Source organism: Temnothorax nylanderi, unplaced genomic scaffold (assembly GCF_030848795.1).
Source record: "Temnothorax nylanderi isolate EJ_2023f unplaced genomic scaffold, tnyl_v1.0 TNYL_tig0069_pilon, whole genome shotgun sequence".
Classification (NCBI taxonomy): domain Eukaryota; kingdom Metazoa; phylum Arthropoda; class Insecta; order Hymenoptera; family Formicidae; genus Temnothorax; species Temnothorax nylanderi.
In genome coordinates this window covers 699,972-716,350 of record NW_027249131.1, presented here as the reverse complement: position 1 = coordinate 716,350, position 16,379 = coordinate 699,972, and the positions used below count along the sequence as shown (strand labels likewise).

Here is a 16,379-nt window from a genome sequence, read left to right as displayed (position 1 = left end):
AGACAATAAATTGTAAAAGTATTACTAAATACTTAGGAGTAAATTTAGATCATAAGTTGACGTATAAAAGACATATCAATATAGTTTTAAGAAAAACATACATGGTAATGAAACAACTTTATCCATTGTTAGTAAGAGGCTCTGCAGTTAGTAAGCATAACAAGGCTTTGATATATAAGATGATATTAAGGCCGATAGTCACATATGCGGCGGCAGCTTGGTGCGGAACAGCTATAACGAATTTGTTACCTATACAAAGATTCCAAAATAAGTGCTTAAGACTGATTCTAAACGAAGGTAGATATTGTAAAATAGTAGATCTACATAAACAAGCGGAAATACCATATATAAGAGATTTTATTTATAGTATAGCGGAAAGATTCTACAACACACAATTAGAACATAATAATCTAACAAAAGATATAACTCAGCTTAGAGCTGATAACATGCCAAAACACTTTAAGTATGAAGTGCCTTACCAAAAATTAAATATATATAAAAAAAAGCAATATTTAAGTAAGTTCAAAAGTGTTGCAAATGTTTATTGCACTAAATGTTCATCTGACAAGTAGGTTTTTTCATGTTTTTCCTACAAAGCATATTCCAAAGGATAGGTATATAATGTAATGAGAATAAAGTAAAAAGTATCGGAAATGGACATAAGTTCAACTTGCATTTAATTGACAAAGTAGGTTAAGCTAAAATAGGCAGGAACTACAATGTATATAGTAAAATAATAGTGTATTTATATGAGTTAATAAATTATCCTCGTTAAAAAAAAAAAAAAAAAGAAATGTACCAGTTCTCGTCCGATCACTGAAGTCAAGCAACGTTGAGCACGGTTAGTACTTGGATGGGTGACCGCTTGGGAACACCGTGTGACGTTACCACCCAATTTTTTTTGCATTTTTATTATTTTTTATTATTACACAGACGCGCAGTACGCGCGCGCGCTATTTAGCTTTAATATTAGGTCTGTTTTCTATTGCTGCACTGCTGAACTATAATAGTGCAATAAGCTAGAGAGGGACAAGTATCTATATTTTGTTTCACTCTAACTTATTGCAGTGTGCACTAGTTCAGCAGTGCAGCAATAGAAAACAGACCTATTATACTATTACTATTACATTACATTATTAACCCCTTGATACATAAAACTGTTAAAATATGCGATGACAGATGCTTACGAAGTAAGCGTAATGAGAGAATTAATCAGCATCGTGGCAAAGCGGTAACAATTCAATCTCTTACATGCCTTCTTTAAGAGCGATATACAATTTTCGTATTGTATTTAATACAAAATATTAAAAATTCTTTTTTTCGGTAATAAAATATTTATTTCATCTTAAATCAATTAATTTTGTATAACGTGATATAAAATTTATCAATAAATATACGGATAGATAGATTATGAAAGATTCGGGTAAAACTGACTATAAAAGTAAATAGATTAATAATCATTAACGCATTTTTTTTAAAATAAATTAATTAAAATATGTTACGTAATTGTCAAATATTTCTTTTATTTAATATTAGATTTTATTTAATATATTTAATGACACATTAAAAAATTTCTAAGTATTATTTTCTTTCATCGACTTATGCAATATTTAATCCTGAAAAGAGATACACACAGAGAGGCCAAACGCAGATCTTATATTCTATTAAATCTATATTTGGAGATGGGATAAAAAGGAAAATAAAGTAAATAGCTAAACAATGCAAATTTTTTCCTATTATGTTATTAATTAATTTTTATTTGACATATAAAATACAAAATATGTAATATTTTGCTCCAATTTCCATTGTTCATGAAATATGAACACTACAACAAAATTAAAATAAAAGTTTTATATTCTAAAACTGTTCAGTTCTTTACTTGTTACGGCTTTATTTTACTTTTTCTTCATTTTTTTTATCTCAACAATGAAATTTAATCAAGGACAATATGCTTGCTTTTAAAAGAAATTGTCGAAATAACAATATTAAAAAATATTCTATATTCTTATAGTGTTTTCTTAATTGCGTTTCCTAAAAATATTATCTGTATATGAGACCGGGGCTAGACCGCTAACGGGGTAAATCCGCCAAATCAAATATCTCGGAACCTGTATATTGTGCGAACTCGCTATTAACATTGTAAACGCTGCTTATGGTACCCATGTGACCAACGGAGTTTCGGCAGGTTACCTGCCGTGTTATGATTTTTACGAGGGCAAACGTGTTTTCGGAAGGTGAAAGTTACATTTTCTGCGCGTGGAAATTTTGTAATATCTGCTATAATATTTGCTCTCCAAATCTCGAGGTACGTGATTATAAAGAGTAATGCATGCTGAACACGAATCCAGTGTAGTTTTTTCATTATCGTTGATGTCTAATATTTCGTGGGCGATCAAACCTGAAACTTAAGTTTGGGGTTAATCCGTTAGTAAGCAGTCCGGGTGCATTTCCAAGGCATTTCCGGGCATTTCCAGGCTCACTGCATATGGAATATGGATGAGACGGGAATTACAACCATTCAGACACCGAATAGAGTCATCGGACGTCGAGGAGTGAAACAAGTCGGGCGAGTGACTTCTGCGGAAAGAGGAACCCTCGTAACTATTTTTTAATAACGTTTTGCATAAAAATTTTAAATAAATTTTTATATTTTTCTCTTAAAAAACAATTATTAAGATGTATTCTATCATTTTTCAGGATTAGATGTACGTATATGTATTGAAAATGCAGTGTAACGGTTAAACCCCGGCATTTTTGAGATTTCAATTTTTGCACCGTTGTCGTTTTTGCTCTATACCGGTTAAACAAAGCGACGTAGATAAAAATTTCCTGTATAAATTTTGTAGCTAAAGGTTCACTCTTTACAGTGGTATACCACATTTAACTACAATTATTTATTTTGTTGTTAAAAATCGGCACCGAAAAAAAACTAACGGTCTAGCCCCGGTCTCCCCTATATGTATATCTGTACATGTGTACGTGAATTATACTTATATGTATAATAAACTTAATTGCATATCGGGATGAAATATTAAGTCTAATTTGTTCTCTAGTCCATCCGTTTTAAGACAATGGATCTATGAGATGTAATTATCTGTAATGCTTTTTCAATAATCCTAAAAAGTTTTAATTATATTTTATATTTATGATTTTCATAAATCTATCGCCTCAGATTATATAAAATAAAGAATAATTCCACACTCACCAATACACGATGTACAACAGCGGAGTTGTAACACTATTGATCTGTAAAATCCAAACATAAAATCCAATTTATAACAGTGCCTAAAGTAATCAATATTTCTAAGAATGATTATTGCATGCACTGAATTATTTATTTATTTTTTACAGTAAGAATATATCTGATAATTAATTAATTATGTAATTTCCTAAAAAAATAATTAATTCCGTAATAAATAATAAATAAGTAATAAAAACAAACAATTTCGTAACTTGCCAGTGATGATTAACGAATATATTTCAATTACATACATCGACTTAACTGGCCACAATTAAAACAAATCACTAATTACTCATTACAACTCATTAGCGATTTGTTTTAATTGTGGCCAGTTAAGTCGATGTAATTGAAATATATTAAGTAATAAAATACTCATCTTATAGTTGTCTCGCCCCGAATTATTCGATGTCTCCCAGGCCTCCTGTTTGCTTTTCAAATTCTTTCGTTGCTTCTTCATAACATTCACTCGCGAGACTATCGATTAATTCTGACACGTTAAAACACTTCGTACAAGCACTTGCTAGATTCCGACGGAGAATAACAAGGAAGAAATGGGATCACATACAAAGGCGCGCTTTATTATGCACAAAGCGTGAGAATTGATTAAACGAGTTAATATCGTAAAAATGCTTACTTTTCGAAAAGTACAACTTATACTACAATGCGATAACCTGCCGGCTCAAGATCTGAATGAGAGCGCGGTAACGCCCTATGTGTAAACATAGCGTGCTGTATCGCTTATACCCATAAACAACAAACATCGAGCGTATACCAGCCGCTATGAAATATTCATGAGAAATACTACGTATATTGAATATTATATTTTTCGCGTTCCAAGAATTATTAATGTACAAAAGTATAATATTACTTTCCAATACTAGCACTACTCTGACTTGTCTGCGTATTTGCGTATTACTACACATTCTCTGTCTAAAAATGGTAACCCATTACATTTCCACCGGAATATCAAATTAAAATAAATTCAAGCGCGATATAAAACGTATTGGTCAAAGAGATAATTATATCCGCGAATATTGCAAAGTAATAATTTATAATCCCTTTCTCTTAATATTTTATTTCAATTTCTACAGTAATTTCTATATACATTCTACATACTGTAAAATGAATAAATCATGCAAAGCACCCGCTTCGGCAAATCGCTTCGATACGTTTACGAGTAATCGTCGGACTCGATTAATTGCGCGAGCTGATAATCAATAGTTCTAAATAATCGTAGAGAATAATCGTACTTGGCATATCTTTTAACATTTGTCGCGATAACATTCCATTCCATTCCACCGAATAACGTGATGAAATACGCACGATTGCCAGCTCGAGATCCGAAGCGCGAATGATAGCCGATAGCGCGGCGACACCGGCGACCCTCTGTGTAAACACAGCGCGCTGTACCCATAATAATAAACGCCCGCCGAGCGCGTACTGCTACGAAATATGGGAAATACTACGTACGCCGAATATTTTATTCCTCCACATGAATTATTAATGTATAAACGACTGATAATAGGGAGTTTTTGCAATACCGTTTTTCAGATACAGTAAATGACAATAAATTATACAGATACGTTCACCGTCTAAATTTACATTAGGGATTTCGTTACGGTAATCATGACGTCGACGGTAACCGTGATCCTTATTCTCTTAAAAATAACGTCGGACGTTAATTTGAAAAGCGTTACGGTAAACGTATGATGTGCATGCGCAGTTTCACCTTCCGATCGATAACGTGAATTTAGACGGTGAACGTAACTATGTAATTCAGATACGTTTACTATACACAGAAAAAAAAGAAGTGTCAAATCTTGTATACTTGTATATACGCAAACACTTGTATACTTGTATATACGCGTGAGAATATATAATCTTGAAATGAGATTATATTGCGTTAAACTAAGAAAACTTGCTTGAAGTCATTTATATAGTTGAGTATTATATGGTTCAATTAAGAAAAAAAAGTTGAAATAAAAAGTTGAAATTCTTATAAGAAGATTGTATATTCTTGCGTATATACAAGTATATCAGTTGATTTCATGATTTGACATATCTTTTTTTTCTTAAGATTGCAAAAACTCCCTAATATATCACGAAGGTTTCCTATACCAGAATTATTCGTCTATTTGCACATTACCGTCCCTTCCAAAAATAGTAGGTAAGCTAATTACATATCCATCATATTAAATTAAAAGAAATTCAAGCGCATATAAGATATATTCAAATTCAAATCAAAGAGATAATTACCGTCTGCGAATATTGCAAAGTAATAATTTATAACTTTTTTCTTCTAATCCTCCGATTTTTACATATGTGTAGAATGAATGGATTATGCGAAACATTCGCTTCGGTAAATCGTTTTGATACGTTTAATCGAACTACGTCTTTGTCGACAGTAAGTAGGGGGTAACATTGGGAGCACCAGATGCAACGAAAACATGTCACACTTTGAACGTTTATATCTTCGAAACTAATAATCGTAGAGTAATGATTAATACGTCATTAGATAGCTTATATAGTCCCATTACCTCTTGAAAGTTTCAAAAGTCTCAAAAAGCTTCTTAAATGAGGAAGCCAAACAATTATAAGCAAATAATTATGCTCAGGTCTCAACCACTTTCAACTTTGGCAATTTAATATCAATTATTGGCAACTTTTCTAATTTCATTATATTCTTCAGTCTTTTCTACCCCTATTTCATATATAATACTTTAAGATTTGGTTGATTAGACCCAGCTTTATTAGGCTTCTATGTATGTACGTATTCCTAGCAAATTTTAACGTATGTAACTCAAGAACTAATCAACCAAATTTTAAAGAACTATACATGAAATAGGGGTAGAAAAGACTAAAGAATATAATAGAATTAGAAAAAATTGCCAATATAATAAAAAAAGTGTACAAATTAAAAATTTGCACATTTTTTTGTTATATATGACTCAAGAACTAATCAACCAAATTTTAAAAAATTATATATGAAATAGGGGTAGAAAAGATTGAAGAACATAATAGAATTAGAAAAAGATTGCCAATATAATAAAAATCAAACGGGCACAGTAACAACTGTGCTGCAACCAACAACGTAGAACTACGTCTACTGTCACTAGTTCATGTTAAAGTATTACAGTTGACGTAGCCCTACGTCAACTATCCTTCGCTGAATACTTTAACATGAAATAGTGACAACTGACGTAGCCCTACATCAACTGTCCTTCGCTGAATACTTTAACATGAACTAGTGACAGTAGACGTAGTTCTACGTTGTTGGTTGCGGCACAGTTGTTACTGTGCCCGTTTGATTTTTTTAACACTTGTTGCAATCACGGTACGTATAGTAACAAGGCGAAATTCGGAGCGATATGCGCAATTACCCGCCCATTTGAGATTTAAGGGGTTATCATACTTTGGTCAGCCTGAAAAGTGAAGGTCTTTTAGGCTTAGATTGCGGAAAAAGTAAAAATGCGATTTATTTCATGTTTGACAGTTGATTAATACATATTTTAAGTTTTCTAAAATTTCAAATTTTATTTAAAAATATTAAGATTTGAATGAGATAGGACAAATTGTATAAAACGTGTTTTTTATGCACGAATGAAACAGAAAAATCAATTTTTTTCATTAATTATATTTTACTGCCTTCCAAGCTTCGTTTTCTTAAAAACTAACGAAAAAAAGTATTTAAATTTTTTCTTAATTTTTAGCACACAAATTTTTATTATAGTTTTTAAACTAAAAATGTTACCAACAGAATCGTCGGTCGGACGAAAACTATTGTTTCTCTAAATGTATGTTTCAAATTTCAAGACAATTCGTCAATTACAGCCTGAGATATATCATGTACACCGTTTGGAAAAACATAATTTCGAAAAAAATGCGTTTAAAGTTTGACTAGTTTTTTCAGTTATATCATACATTTTTTTATCTTACCGCTAATTATCGATACCAGGACCGGTTTTAATCTGAGCGGGGTCGGGTGCAAATTAAAAAGCGAAGTTTACATTTATATCATATAATTCTTGTCGAAATCTGTTTCATACATATATATTTCTTATTTAAAAAAAAAAACATACATTATACAGAAAAAATATATTACATATGTGTAATAAATAACAAAAACTCAACTTTTTTCTTTGGTATTTTTAAAGATATACAGTAAATTTAAAAATGTACTTTTTTTGCTTTTGCTGCGAGGCATCAATTATACTGAAATCAGTCTGATTGCTATGCCTGACAGTTTTTCTTGCGATATATAAGAACGAAATAATACTTAATTAATTTTAATTTTAAACATTATACATATATAAGTAATAAATCTCCACTTTTGTTTTTGCACACGGACAAGCTTATCGGACGGTCCGATTGGCTATCGTACTTGGCTGGGATAGAGACATGTGTATAATATTTGCCTTATAGCAAATTCTGTCTTGGTTAATCCGGGGCCGATCAACCTAACCGCCCCGCACCTCGCACCGTTTGCACGCCCTTAACGTCTGCAGCCCTGATCGATACCTGCTCCATACAATGGACCTTCCTTTTTTTGTGCAGCATTCTCCAAGGATAATCTAGACCTTCGTCGTTCAATTCGGCTTTCTTTAATTGTATAGATAGAACGCTGTGCCGCTCGATCCGTTCGCATATTTACCTGCACCTAGGTATAGGTATACGCGTCAAACTCGAAGAATATTTTGAATATCCACTTGGAACTTTTTGCACATTAATTTTAAGACTTTAAACTATTTTTTAAGCAAAAAAATTTTTCGATTTTTTTTAAAATTTATAGTGCGGCGCTTGTGTAAGCACAGCACGGTGTATTCATACGAACAAACGTCATATTCAGATATTTGCTAACCGCTATGAAATATTTTTAAAAAATACGCTGAATATTATATAAGTTCCAAATAAAATATTAATGTATAAACAATTGATAATATCAAAGCTTTCCGATATTAGAATTACTAAATTTGTTTATATTACTACACGATTTTTGTTCATAAAGGATTTACTAGCATGATAAACAGATATATCAAACTTAATATTACTAATTAATCGTGCCGTAAATTCTAAGCACAATTTACATACTTAATCTTATATCTAATCACACACGATTCTGTGCAATGACGTGACGAATAATGAGATCACGAATAAAAAAATACTTTTAATTCAACGTCTGGAAATATGAATATATGGATAATTCTCAAGATAACTTAAAGAGAAGAATACTCACAGGTTAACTTGGGTTAACTTATATCGAATTATCATGTAAGAAATAAATAAGATAAAGAATAAGTGCTTGGATATTTATTATAGGGCGTTTTCGCACAAAACTGACGGCAAGAATAAAATATTTGTTTATTTTTCACATAATTCATCGTATAATTTAAAAATATTGAATAAATGTAGAAATATAATCAATTATCCCTCATAGCAATTGATTAAAAGTAAGTGCATTCTGAGAATGTTTCTAATTCTCTTTTCATTAAAAACTTTGTGAAATATTTTGTTAAATTGTTAAATTGTGTGGTCAATTACAGTATAATCATTCTTCTTTTATATAATCTCCACGAGATAGAGAATGGATTAATAAAAATAATGTTATATAAAAACAAATATAATAAAGGTTATCACGATTGACTGAGCATCGTTAACTATGCGATTGAATAATTATCTCGTTTCCCGCTTTTATCTGTCTGAAGATAAGACCCGCACGTGAACGCGTGTTCATCGGCCTGTTAATTGAACCGATGAACTGTATCGTTTTGAGTAATAAATTATAATGTCGCGCATTACAATCGAGACTTACAATTACATTCGCAATCCAAACGAATATGCAAACTGCATCTTTATTTGTATTCAAGTCCTTCAAGTACGATATAACCGATAGATCAAACTCCAATTAAAGCAATCGCTCTCTTCCTCCTTTTACCCTAGGCCTAGACTATTGCGTTCCTTTCGATTGCAAGGCCGACCGGCATGTTTTCATGCAGCATCAGATGAGCCTACGTAACACCTTATACCGATTGTCTTAGACATCAGACTTTGAACTTGCGAATTGCGATGCGATCACTTCCGATCGAGGTAATCAAGATGATATATAGGACTATAAAATATGTACAATCTCTTCATTTCTAGTAATTTATAATCAAATTAATTGTATATGAGTAAGAGTGCAGGAAATAATACAAAATACCTTAAAAAGAATGTTAAAAATAATGAAAGGTACAATAAAAAGGAACAATAACGTGAATTATACAAAAGTCAAGATAATTAGATAATCATATCTTATAGCTGCATTTTTGTAAATTCAAAAATACTTCCTTGATTAAATTAGAAATTGAATTTCAACTGAATTAAAAAAATGTAGCAAATGACGCAGTCAAAATTATACGATAATATATTTCATCAAAATATTTGCTTTCCGTTTGTATCGCATTTCGCCAAAATAAAGCCGTATCACGTGGCGTGACTCGCGATAAATAATGCAACCGACAGATTTACACATAAATTTTCGTATAAATAAATTATCATCCGCGTTTATATCCAAGACTGTCAAAATAATCCAATGATATTGCGTGTTATGCCGGCACGATATTTGTCTGAAAATTGGACCGGGAAAACCTGTATGATAGACGCGAGATATTTATAATGAAAACTGAAACGGAAAAAACCTGCGTTATAAGTGTGAGATATTTACCTGAAAACTGTGACGGGAAACCTACGTCAATGTATACTTAGAACGGAGTTTTATGAGATTTAATTTCTAGCCGAGATTATAGTTGGAAAAACCGCGTCTATGTATATTCCGGTTTATCTGATTAAATCGAACGCACATACTGTTATTAACTATACGTAATAAGCTGACATGCATATGCAACATAGACGTAAACGGTGAAAAAAACAAAAACAGAGTCTAATTTAAGAAAGAAAGATATCATACACAGTTGTTTCTAGTGCACTGACATAATTTAACGCAGCGAAATGTCGAATAAGGTTACTCATAAACGAAAAGTCGCAGATTTAAAAATCGAATTTATACATATGTAACAGCGTTCCATAATCCGGACTGGAGTAGTGTTTTGATTTTTTACGCGTTTTTTTATCTTCTTATTCTTATTAATGAAGAATGCCTCGAAATTTTGTATAATGACAAGTAATTTGAATTTATAATGCTGCAACAAGAATGTCAAGTATGAGAACCTTTTTCAACGAAGACGTTCTTGACATCGAAATATCTCACATCATTAATGAATAATAAAAGTGAAAGCAAAAGTAATAAAATTTGATTAGTATTACGATCGGATTGCGATTATAAGTTGCTAGGTTGTTACTTGTAAGATATAAAGATTTTTCAACGCCTTTCGATAATTGCGCGTCCTCGATTACGGAATTAGATATCGGTTCGATGATGACGATAATCTCTAATCGCGTCTAAGTGTACTGTAATACTTTTTCTTAGTTAATCGAGATATCCACGTGACATACGCAAGCTGCTATAATTAATCACATTATTTGACGTTAACAATAAGAACGTGGAAGAGTCTAATGGCGATCTCTGAATCGCCGCGAGTCAGAGAGACGGGAGGGGTAAGGACGTGCGATTAGGAATTAAATCATTTTTCAAACAAAGATATTTTACAAAATATTTGGTATTTATTCAAACTATCGTACAAAACGATCGAAATAAATTATATGAGAATGGTTGATGTGCGATATTGTGTAAATGTCAATCCCATGACGGTTGATAGCTAATACTGGTTTTGACTAGTGGCCTAAAATTGACGGTTGTCGGCTGGCGAGAGGAATTTATTTATCCTTCAGAGCCGTAGACATTCTGACGAATCTTAGGGTTCGAACTAATAATGGCACTGCGGGAGGTCGATGATGATGAGTCCAGGTCATGGGCTGTAGTGTGAAAGGGTCCAGTAGACAATACGAGAAGAGGAAGCCGTTTCTCTGCTGTTTCTTTTAACATCAAAAAGAATGTCTCTTCAACTGATTTGCAGAGGTCCGACTGCACACGATTAACGGCCATCTCCGGATTCCTATGGTCGCTTCGAGAATTCCTGACGGTGGCCTTCGGAGCCTCTCCTCGATTCTTCCAATGACGCGATTTTTGTGTCATCTCGTACTTAATTGCTAATCTTCCGACTCTTCTTCTTCTCGAATGGCCGCGTTGCTGGCGTGAGTCGAGAAGCGACGAATCGCCGCCGGAAGCCACGCTTTATGAGCGAAATTCAGTTTGTGAGCGAGATCAGACTCCGCGTTGCTTCTTCCCTCGATCGATCGCTCCGCCAGAAGGACTTCGGCCGCCGGCAATCCGCACGGCGGGAAAGTGCCACACGTATCGTGCGTAACTTAAGTTAAACATCGTAACTTGAATATCGATGGCACGGACGATCATCTTGCCGTGCGAGAAACAGCGCGAGGATTCTCCTCGCGGCGGTCAGGAGATTACTTCCTGCCCCACGGGAGATGACCTCGATGACTGTGCGTCAACGTGTAGTACCGTCCGAAAGATCCATGATTGCCCTTCGAGCTGTCGTTGCTGCTGGAGCTACAGACACTCTCGGATCTCCGGATAGGCTTCTTCGTCGGGTCCAGCAGGCGATCCAGCATCTGACGGATCGTGCTGTGTTTGCGGTTGAACGGATTGGTGTACATGATGCCAAACTTCTTCTCGAGTCCTCCCTGAGCGCGAAATCTGGCCGCGAATTTCTCGCGTTGCTCCTTCTTCTCAACACTCGAAAGGGCTCGCTCGAGATGCAGCTGGTGGAAACTCCAGCGATCGCCGTCCGTTAGCACTTGGCACAATCCGCACACTTTTCACTGCGACTGTCGCGAGACCAGAGAGATTAACGATGGTCACGCCGACTTAAAACTTGAATTCAGAGCTCGAACGAATCGACTGTGTACCGTATAAGCTCTTGCGAGTGAATGCGTGGACTATCCGGCCGGCCGGCTTTATATAGCCCCGCGCCCCGGTGCGTACTCGGCGGCCTTCGGACGAGCTCGACTGACCGACGTCAACTCTTGGAGTTTATGCGACTCGTTCCGAATGCGCAGGTATTCGTGCCGGCGATCCCGCTGCAAAGTGCAGTCGCGTCTGCCGGTATGCGTGAGCGCGTGAGGACGTGTGCGCACAAGGGGATAGTCCACGTGCTAATCCATTCGCGCCATCCACTCGTCGGCGCGTCTTGTGGTAAAAAAATAAACCTCGGGACTTCCCTGACCGAAAGGAGACAACGCACTTCGAACTGGCGCGTAATAAAAAGTTATGGTGTACCATAAGTTAACTGTTATATAGTTTCGTGTCGCGTTAATGATATTCGTCGGCATCTTGATTGTTAAAAAGAATCATCATGTAAAAAATGTTACAACAGTGGACTCTTGAAAAATTTGAAATTTTATTCCGACTTGGATCCGATCTTTTTCCTAACAAATCAGATTAACTTAGAAAAATTAGATAAATTTTTCACACCAGAAGATATTATACATAACCCTGATTATTCTGATGTGATATGTTGTGTTGAAGGCAATGTGCCTTCAGCACAATATGACTTTGCAATCTCGACAAAAAAATCAGATAATAGGGTCATAGCAATGAATATTATAATTGGTCCGATAAATAATGTTCTCATTCAACAGAATGAGAATAGGAATGTTGCTCTTCTACGGGATAGATATTTCTCGATTTTTCCGGAGTATAAAATTTACGCAACGGTAAACACCGGCGAGTAATTATTTATTACTGTGTTGAAGGCAATATTCTTTCACATTATTACTCGCAATCTCAGCAAAAAATTGAATAATCAAGTCATAATAATAGCAATGGATATAATAGGTGCAATAAATGACGTTCTATTCAACAGAATGAGAATAGGAATGGTGCTCTTTTAGAGGATACTTCGACTTTTTCGAGAAATAAAATTTTACACCATCACATAATGGTAAAACCCGGCGAGTAATTCACTCGGAAACTACCTAAGATTTGCATATCAAGACGCGGAGTTTATCTAGTTTCTGACGTCTTGCGGACGTCCGGTTAAACACCGGCAGAAAAATCCGCATTATTCTCATTCGAGTCATTGTATTACATTAACGACGTCTAGACTGATTTGTTTTGCTTGTTCACGTTCTTACGTGCATATTTGTGGGTAAAAGATACATATCAAAGTTAAAAAAAGGTGCGCCAAAGCGAAAACATTGATTTGAAAAATATGAGTTTTTATTATATCACCTATGTTTACATGAATATATTAAAATTGATAATGTAGATGTAGTTGACACTCTGAGGTCGTTAAAAAATTCAAACTTGCAACATCTTCAAAATAAGCTTCTATATTTATGTCTTCACTTACGTACCGGTTTTACTTATCCGCTGACATTTTAATCGTTGCTTTAATTAAGTAATAATATAGCGTCTTGATGAATTAAATAAGTCGATTAAATTAGATCAAATGTAAAAAAAATTAATGCAGTTCTATTTCAGTTTATTCTCATTCTAATTGCACAAATAGAAAATGCATGCTTGTATAAGTTTGCTCTCGATGTTTTTATGCCTTGTACGAAAATGGGAACGATACAAAGTATTCTACGTCACTTAGCCGCACCTATTCTTTTCATGTAGTCAACAGACTTATTAAAACGATTCGAACAACGAGATACGAAGTGCAAAGAAATGCGTGCTTCGACTATTCGTAGACCCCACGTCAATCGCAATTACTCGAACGAGGATCTAAAGCAAATTATAATAAAAGCGCGCTACTGCATCTTCGGAAATTCCATTTGCACGTTGGCGCAGTTATTACAAAAGTCAATGCAATTCAACGGAAAGTGAGATATTTCTAGATATTGCTAAATAAATGATAGATCTTAACAAGATATTGCTTAATCTCATTAGCGAAGCCGTATATTAACAATCAATTCAAAAATAAGGAGCATCGAGCCGTAACAAGGTGTAAATGTTAATGTATTGAATAAAGTTACAAAAACCATCGAGCCGTATATTAACCTTTAACAAATCAACTTTATAACGCCGAATGCGATTTATGAAAAGAAAAGTCCCAAATATGCAAGCTATGCAAAAATTATGCGCATAATTAATTATTTCTATCATTCATAATACTGTTAAACAATAAATTACGTTTTTCGAGCAAAAAAACAATAATCATATATGTCTCATAGTTTTTTGGACGCTGAATACGAGCTCGTTTAAATCACATCATAATTTTGAGAAATTTGCAGTTAAAGTTGCGAAAATGACTATTTAACCCTATTTACATAATAGAGAAGTTTTATTGCAATCAAAATTAAGTATGTTATTAGGGCTTTTAGCCCTTAAAAGAAAGTTGTGTCGATAACATTGAGTCTATTGCGTCAAAGTTGCGACTTACATAGACCATTAAGGATCTATGAAATATTTTTAAATTATGTTACTCAAAGAAGGATTTTAAGATCGCTGAATACTAATCTAATGTCAAAATAGATAAATTCAAAATGGCGGAGCCAATATAGCGGATATCAAAAGTAAAAAATCAACAATTTTAATTTAAACAGTGTAATCATTCAAATAAAACACATGAAAAATGTATAAATATCATAAACACAGAGTAATTAATGAAGGGATGATGATTAAAATTTGTCAAAATAAAATGTAGGTACTTTAGTAGATCAAGAGTTAGGCAGAATCTTTATTTCATATAAGTTCATGTTATTTCATATAAAATATTGTAATTTAATAATAAATATTAAATATGGAATATATACAATGTATAATTTTGTTCATGATAAAAACGACCCATGATTTTTCTATATAAGAAATAGTTATTAGAAGATCGCATTATCCCGTTGGCAAATTTCGAGGTCAAAGGCAATTTCCATCCTCAGAAGGATCGATGAGAAAAGAAAGAACGGCTGTTTGCTACGTTGGAATAACTCATCTACCAACGTACAAAAAAATTTCTACAGACTCCGTAGCGGAATTCACGTACTATGAGTAATTATGGTAATTAACAGCTTATAACTAAGCCGATCAGCGTGATTGTTTTCGTGTGAATTAACACATGACTACCGCAAATAGGTATAATTTTATTATCTTGTCAATCGATTGCGACTGTAAACGCGTAACACGCGTAGCACACAATTTTATTTATACGATGTAACAGAAGTTTATAAGCTTCTTAACAGACTTCCGAAAAAAATTATTACCATTGGAAATATTCCGACCAACGTACGAGTAATAGACGAGTAATAAACGATCAATTATACCACGATCGATTTATCTATTTGCGTCATCCACCTCTTTTGCGGAAAAATCTTATTACGCGGAAAAAAACTTACGGAGGTAAAAAAAAACTAATTTCCAAGATACAAAGATTACACGTTACTTGTTTCTGGAGTCACGCAGCTCGAAGGTTCGAGAACTGTCGAAGCAATCGGTAGGTTCCGTTTTGTATATAAGGTAATTTACGTGTAATTGCAAGCGAGAGTTGTACGATTTTGTACATTGTAGCTAATAACATGCCAATCGTACGATGTTATCGTACATGTATAACGTCACATGCATCGCGTGAGGCATGACGTTTCGTGCCATTAATAATAGATCCATCCAGACGCGGATCAGATGTTTGTTCGTTATAGAACAATCTGCTTCAGAGATAAAAGCGTCGTACGATCTCAACGAAACTTCAGCTTAACACTTGAGTGTTTACCGCCTATGATTGCGTCTCATTGTACAGCGAGACGTACTCTCGCGAAGATCTATACTTCAAGGAACCGCACGTGGCAATAATTGCTATATGTTGACACTGTCGATTAGTCTTGAAGTTAATTCTGAGCACACATATAACTAAATGTTCTATGAAATTTTATACTTCTGAAGCTGCCGATCTTCATATCGCTTCGAATTAATTATTGTAAAAATAGAAACTATGCGATGAGAATGAATGTTTACATTTCTTCAATACTTGACGCAAGTTGCGCAATCAAACTTGCAAGCGGAATTTTTAATCTTAAGACGCAAATGTGTTGCGAAGATGCCGGGAAAAATGCTGGAATGAGTTCGATATTTTTCAAGTGTCCAACGCGTAGAAATAATTGCTCGAGCTAATGTGCGACACGTGTCACAAGATAA

The 16,379-nt window shown here is 34.1% G+C and overlaps 2 long non-coding RNA genes across 2 annotated transcripts in view; one reads left to right on the top strand and one right to left on the bottom strand.

Annotated features, from left to right (window-relative positions):
- The window catches only part of LOC139773812 (uncharacterized), a 69,273-nt gene that overhangs the window by 42,893 nt on the left and 10,001 nt on the right, over positions 1-16,379 (bottom strand). The window lies entirely within an intron of this gene.
- On the top strand, positions 2,063-2,940 carry LOC139773785 (uncharacterized). Its single transcript, XR_011718425.1, has 3 exons — positions 2,063-2,305; positions 2,430-2,597; positions 2,698-2,940. It is a non-coding gene; the product is annotated as an uncharacterized lncRNA (long non-coding RNA).